General features: G+C 48.8%; 1 pseudogene; it reads left to right on the top strand.

Moving 5' to 3' along the window:
• The first annotated feature begins 3,884 nt into the window (after positions 1-3,884).
• LOC147677636 (Golgi integral membrane protein 4-like) lies at positions 3,885-5,184 on the top strand (annotated as a pseudogene).
• Positions 5,185-7,297: the final 2,113 nt, after the last annotated feature.

Here is a 7,297-nt window from a genome sequence, read left to right as displayed (position 1 = left end):
ACCACACACTCATCACCACTCACCACAACACACTCACTATCTACCACACACTCACCCCCACAGACTCACCCCCACAGACTCACCCCCACAGACTCACCCCAACAGACTCACCACTACAAACACAACCACACACACAACCACACACACAACAACACTACACCAGCCGCCAGTGCACGCTTTCACCAGGGCCAAACCCCACCAGCCATCAATGCACTCTTTCACCAAGCACAAACACCATCAGGCGTACAACACCAGGCAGCAGTCAGTGCATGCTTTTACAAGGCGCACTCACCAGCAACCGTCAGTGCACGCTTTCACCAAACACACACACCATCAGCCATCTTTGCACGCTTTTACCAAGCACACACCCACCTGCCGTCAGTGCACCCTTCCACCAGGCACACACACCTCCAGGCGCCAGTGCACTCTTCCACCAAGCACACACACCACCAGCCATCAGTGCACACATCAATTGTTAACGCATCCACAATAAACTATTGTAGCAATCGCAGTATGGTACACTTTACTTTTAAACATATTCATCTAAAGCACAGCATGGCACCATTGCTAAAATTACAATCCAACCTGCATAATTCCACTACACACCACATGCACAATGCCATTAGCTCAAACTCAAATAAATCTGAGCCCGATTGCATTTCTAATGCTTGTTTAATAAGTTATCAATTGCATGACTTTGTAAAAGGTAATAAGTTAGTGGTTTTTATGTATATTTTTTGTATGTTTAATTGTACCCGTAAGGGACAGTGGTGCAGTAAACTTTGCGTTCATTTTTAAATTAAAATGCCCCTATTGATAGATGTTGGCTTGAATGCAGAGTGCAGTCTAGATGGATTTAGGTGAGCGTCACGGCATTGTTCACATTGTAACTCATTCTCAGGGGACGGCCATACAGCACTAGGCTGTAGTGTCATAACCCATCTCCCGCAGCCCACTCTAAAGCAGTCAGATGACCCAACATAGTCCGATAATGGCTCCAAGAATCCCTGCACTGAAGGCCATTATCGTCCAAAGTGGCCCAGACCAGAGGCAGGGGTGTTCAATAACATGGGGATGCACAGAGCCACCCAGGGCCCCCATGCGAGGTCAGGGGTTCCAAGCGACGTCAGGGGCCTTCATCCCGCACGCGCAGGCTTTAAACATCTGTTCTTTGCACGACCTGCCTGGAGATGTCACCTCAAAAGTAGAAAAGTGAACCTACCTGCACCCGATTTCAAACGGCTACTGTACAAAACTACACTGGTGGTTTCACAGCGCCTGTGGTTTCGATGAAATGTTGGCACCTGCCAGTGCGCGCTCTTTTCACCTTGTGCTTTATGGGGGAAGAAATGGGGGTGCACTTTCCTACATCTGTTTCGCGTCAGCATATTTGCTGGTAGCTCTGGACGATGATGAAAGCAGACCCCTGCCATGACATGGCAGAATACTGACGGCCGCGTCACACACTACACGGGGCCAGGGTGCAGTCGCATGTGCAGAAACTGTCCGTACAGCGCACGCTATTGGTGGAGACGGAAACGAAAACACGGCGTTGATTTCAATGAATGAGTGAATCCCACCACGGGGCTCCTCGCTAACAAGTGTTAGACAGACAGGCGGCCTCGGAGCTGCCAAGCGGCCCCCTGCCAGGGGGGGGGGGGCACTCATTCACCCACCGCAGACCGCCCCCTGGGGCTCCTAGGCCCGTACGTACCCCGGTGAATCCCAGAATGCAGTGCTGCTGGCCCCAGAGATCTGACGTACCTCACAACTATTAACTGGCCCGGAGCAGGAGTTTGAATCCCCTGCAAAATCAACTAGCATTTAATGTGTCTGAGGCCCATTTGAGCAATATTAAACGGTGCAATCACAACAGCTATTGCTTACAGCACTTTTAAACAGAAATGAGGCACTTGTTGAAGAGGTGTGGCGCAGTGGCCAGGGTGCCTGACTCCAAACCACAGGGTTCACGGTTCGATCCCCGCCTCTGGCGGCAGGTTAGCCCAGCACTGTGAGACTCAAATGCCGGCTGTGTACTAATTAATGTTTGATCCGTATTTTAAATTACATTTAGTGCACACTGCTCCGCGCGTGCTGCTGTCAGGGCAAATCTGCAGGGCTCCTATGCAAAGGGTATGTATGGACCATGGCCCAGTCACTCTTTCGTTGTATAGCGACGACGCTTGCGGCACTGGTTGAGAGTAGCAATACATACGTAGCTGCGCTATATGTGCATGTGAGAGGATTTTTCCATTCCGGCACTATGCAAAATGGCGCACGAGACAGAGAGTATATGTAGGCAGGAAGGCGGGCGGCCATGCGTTACTGCTCACCTGTGGGATCCGTCTCACAGAAGCTCGGCGGCATAGCTGAGTAAAACCACACCGGAGAGGTCCTGAGTAGGTCTCCCACGCTGGGCATTGCATCATAAAAGAAAATACACGTATTTCTTAGGTCATATTTACAGGTTTTTACACTTTGAAGCAACTTCAGTGCGCCCGCATGCGAGAACACACGAAAAAACACATTTAAGATAGACACGGGACTATAAAAAAATGGGCATATGGAACATGTTTAGGAGTGGGGTGTGCTCTAGTTTATAGGCAGCGCCACTGGAATTAAGCAGCAGGAGATGACCAAATTAAGCGGCCGTGCTGACTAAATTATTCGGCAAAAAGAGGCAAATTAGGTCGCATAATACAGCACATTTTGTGATAGAATGACTTCAAAATGTGGTAATTTTCACCAATGTTAACACTGTTTTAGCAAAGATTTCATCTCAGTACCGATAAACTTCTGAAAGATGACCAGTCAACTTTTGTGAAGGGCTTTCCACTGCATGCCACATGGGTTGCTGTTAAAAAAAATGTAAGTAACTTGTTTAAGCTAAAAACATTTTTTTCCCCAAAATCTGTAAATTATGCAGCAGATTATGGACTGTACAGCCCATGCGGCAAATTCTTAATTATGTGGAAAACGCTGGAATAAAAAAATCACATAATTACAGTGGCCCTTATTGGAAGGTTTTCTGATCCTGGTTAGTTTGATGGGCGGTAGAGCTGGGACTTTTTCATGGAAAATTCAACCTAACAGCGCAGGACCCCCAGTGGGTCCAAACACTAGCCTGTCGGGTGTGCCCTCCTGTGGCACTAAGGTGGTGGCGGCTCTACTATGGGGGCTCCCTGCGTGGGTCGCAGGCAGCCTCACTCAGGGGCTAAAGACGCGTTAGCACCTGTGCACATAGAGAGCGACTTAGATTGTGTGTTAATGATGGAAAGCCCCACAACTTTGTTTATTCCTATTTCTTTGTATTCCACCTGGCTGGGGACCTCGTGATTTGTGTGTTTCCGGTACCAGGAGGTGTCCTGGTGCCAGATCTGGTGTGAGTTTGGCTGCAGACTCTCTGGTCCCTCGGACGCACAGAGTGCAGCGTTGCGGAAACGGGACACTTCCACGGAAAAGGGGATGCGCTGTGCGTCGAAGGCCACGTGCTTCCTGCAGGAAGATTCGCCTCAGAGTCTTTGATCTCATCCACGTCAGGGGTCGAGGAGCCCCCTCACAGGCTCTGAAGGGCCAGGCGTGGCCAGGAAAGGCGCACACACAGCACGTGCAGTGACCTACACACGGGATGGCAAAGCTGCACTGCTCAGGGCGCGGACTACTTAGACAGCCAGGGTTGATGCTGTCTGGGACGCAAGGCGCGTTGACTCGACATAACAGTGCGGCGCTGTGTATCACAGCAACGTCATAATCCGGGGGGCTCAGCAGGGCTAGATAAGGCCGCGCAGGGCCCATAAGTCTGTCAGTCGGACATTGCGGTCAAGATGATCACGGGAGTCCGAGGGCCCGGCCCTCCTGACGAGGAACCAGGCTCTCCGGCCATGATGGGACTCTGCGCCTGCGGGTTTCGCAGGCAGACGAGGATTCTGCAGGTAGTCCTCTGCCTGCTGGCCTTCGTGACGTGCCTGGGGTCCGTGATCTACCTGTACAGGCACTCACAGCTCCAGTTCCAGCAGCAGCAGGAGACGCTCTCCGGCCTGGTGGGAGTGATGTACGAGCAGCGGTCCAGTCTGGAGCAGTCCCTTGAGAAGGAGCGTGCGGAGCACAAGACCCAGGAAGATTTTGGGGTACATAAATTAAAAGCTCAAGAAGCCCTGAGCAAGGAGAAGGAAGGCGCCATGAACCCCGACGTCACCCTCCCCTCTCGGCACATGACCCTGAAGAACCAGCATGAAGGAGCCAAGAAGCAGCTCCTTGACTTACAGGCGCAGTATAACTCCCTAAAGCTGGAAAACCGGCGCGCGTTGGAGAGCCACAACCAGAAATACGCCCAGCTCCAGCGGGAGAATGAGAACCACGTGGAGATGCTGATGGATACAATATCGAAACTATTGGAAGACAGTACGGTTCTTCGCGATGCATTTGAAGAGGTCCGCGCTAAGCTGCGTAGTGCGCAGGAGAAGCTGAATAAGATGCATCAGCTGAATGAAGCTCTTCGGAGGATACCAAGCTACAAGCTGGTCCCAGCCCTGAGGCACCACCCATTGCAATTACAGGCCCCAGATGAGAAGCCTTCCCGAGCCTTTGATGCTGAAGTGCAGCGTATTCGCGAACAGACTCGCCTACAAGCGAATACTCTGGCGACACCGACAGACTCTGGGAAGAAAACCCCAGAACGTGCTGCCCAGACTGCAGTATCTGTCAGAAAATTGTTGGCACCCCCGACGGGGTCTCTTGAAGTTCTGATTGGACTCCAAGCGAACAATCTGGAGACGCCAAAAGACTCTGGGAAGAAAACCCCAGAACGTGCTGCCCAGACTGCAGAATCTGTCAGAAAATTGTTGGCACCCCCGACGGGGTCTCTTGAAGTTCTGACTGGAATCCAAGCGAACAATCTGGAGACGCCAACAGACTCTGGGAAGAAAACCCCAGAAAGTGATGCCCAGGCTTTGGAATCTATCAGACAATTGTTGGTACTCTTCAGGGACTCTTGAAGTTCTGCCACAGCCAGCCTTGCCTCTGTGGCTATCAAATGATAGAGATAGCCGTGCGGTGCGTTTCTAGAGGACGGTGAATGGCATCCAGGCTGGAGAGGAGCTGTTAAAAGAATTAAAGACGATAAACTTCACCATCAGAAACAGCACCATCTACTATGATGAATTTGGGAACATGAATATTGGCTAAGACATTGTGACCTGGACGGTGGACAAGAATGGGATGCCTTTTATGCCCTGTTGGCGAGTACACAGGAAATCTGACCCTTGATGCTGATCAGATTCAGTGCCACACGGAGAGACAGCTAACAACCTTTGATAGCTCTATACTCCAGTGTGTGTGAAAGAGAAAGGGTACTGTGCAAGCTCTCCATCGAAAGGGGCCAAATTAGGAATTTAAGGAAAATGGGATTCCACTCCATTCTTGCAAGCCAGGTCCTGGAAGCAATATTACTCTCTCCTTTGCTGAAGACAGTAGTGGAAAGTCTCTTATTCCCCTCCAACCAGGAGAGACTAATGGAAGCCAGGTTACTCGTCTTCATTCAAAGAGAATCCACTGACTCTCAGCCAGCAGAGATTAGTGGAAACCACTCTCCCTCCCAGCGGAGCATAATGGAAGCAATGCCATCCACTTCCACCAGAGAGAGTATTGGGTGCTCTTTTATTCTCCCCTTCCCAGCAGAGAGTAATGGAAGACATAGCACTTTTTTCCACCCAGAAGAGAGCCGTGAAGTCACCCTACTCTTCCTGCTCAGAAGAGAGAAGTAGAATCTTCCTACTCACTCCAGCCAAGACCGACTGATGAACGCCAACCACCTCTCCAGCCAGAAGAGAACCGCAGCAGCCAATGTTACCTTCTCCACCCAGCCATTATACACTCCCCCTTTCTCACCACGGCAGTGCCAAGGGGCTTCAAATATCCTTTGCAGAATTTTTGCCACTAGTTTTTTAAAATGAGTTTAGCACTTTTTTGAGAGGTCTGTCTGCTGCCCTTTGTTTTACTTTTTTTGACATGATGTCTCTCAGCACAGTGGTACCCTACACCTCCGCTATACTTTTTTAATACTAATTCTTTGTAACTTATCTACATGATGGCTATTCCTTTCACCGTTCAAAGATGGCCACTGGACTGATGATCATCTCTAAATCTGAGGTACGTGGTCCATCAGCATGATGGAGGTAATGCTCTCCGCCACTCTGTCAAACAGAGCACCGTCTTTCAAATGCTGAATCCCTCAGTAAAGAATGATTATATCTGAACTCAGTTTGTGGAATCTCACACATCCAGTGATCCTTATACTCTTTAATAAAGCATCAGAAATATTAAAAAAATAAAAGAAAATAGACCAGACCTTTACTTGTATCTTGCTTATTCTTTACAAACCGTAGTGTTTTTCGTTTGAGACCACGGCAAGGAAACCATGTTTTTTCCTTTCTGCGTACTGGACCAGGTACTCTAGTTTCAGAGCTGCAGATTTATGGTGCACTAGAGCGCTCTAATCCTTACCAGCTCAATCACCACAGTGCACTCCACTCCGCTAGATGTAGCCTGCTAGTGGTTGATAACCAGAGATGTGGGGTGTTAGCATAAACACTGTCTAAAATGTAATATTATTTTGATTAATAATGCCTCAAAGTCAATCGCCATGACATCCTAGTCATCACATACTTCAGCACAAAACAGGGCTGGGGGGTAACGTTGTGTTGAAATAGCTTAGAAGCCTTCTTTGGGTACTGGCCTGCAAACACCTGAACCTCTACGGTTAATTGCACATGAAAGTCCTGAGCCACGTGATGACTTTACAGTCTTCAGGGCAGAAACAATTACTTTGATATGCGTTTTTCATCATCGAAATGCTGTTTGTATTCCACAAGCAGCAAAAGTATTTATGGGTGAGATATCCTGCTTCGAGCTAGTCTAGTAAAAGCAAGTGCTGGGAATGCAGTGTATTTTCACTAGATCCTTATTATTTAATCTTAATATATTTTAGGCACAAAGTATTTCTCTTGCATTTTTGCTTCTTGGTTAGTGCTGATTTAGCATAGTTAAATGCTCGGAGAGGGACAGATTGTTGCCAAAAAGTGTTTAGTAGTGTTTACATTTACTTCCAGTGAATGCTTTGCATGCAGGCTCACTTGCAACATGATAGACGTTAAAATAGATGCATATTCTTGTAATAGCCTCTGACTAAATGCAGTAAAATGGTGCATGGATCACCATTAACTTACTTGTGCCGTAGGAATCACTGTAGAAGGGCTTTGGGCATCAAGGTTTCTTCAGATGGAGTCTGGGTATCGGGGTT

This window comes from Lissotriton vulgaris, chromosome 12, assembly GCF_964263255.1.
Source record: "Lissotriton vulgaris chromosome 12, aLisVul1.2, whole genome shotgun sequence".
NCBI lineage: Eukaryota > Metazoa > Chordata > Amphibia > Caudata > Salamandridae > Lissotriton > Lissotriton vulgaris.
The sequence above is the reverse complement of the archived record's forward strand: the minus strand, read 5'-3'. Positions and strand labels throughout refer to the sequence as shown.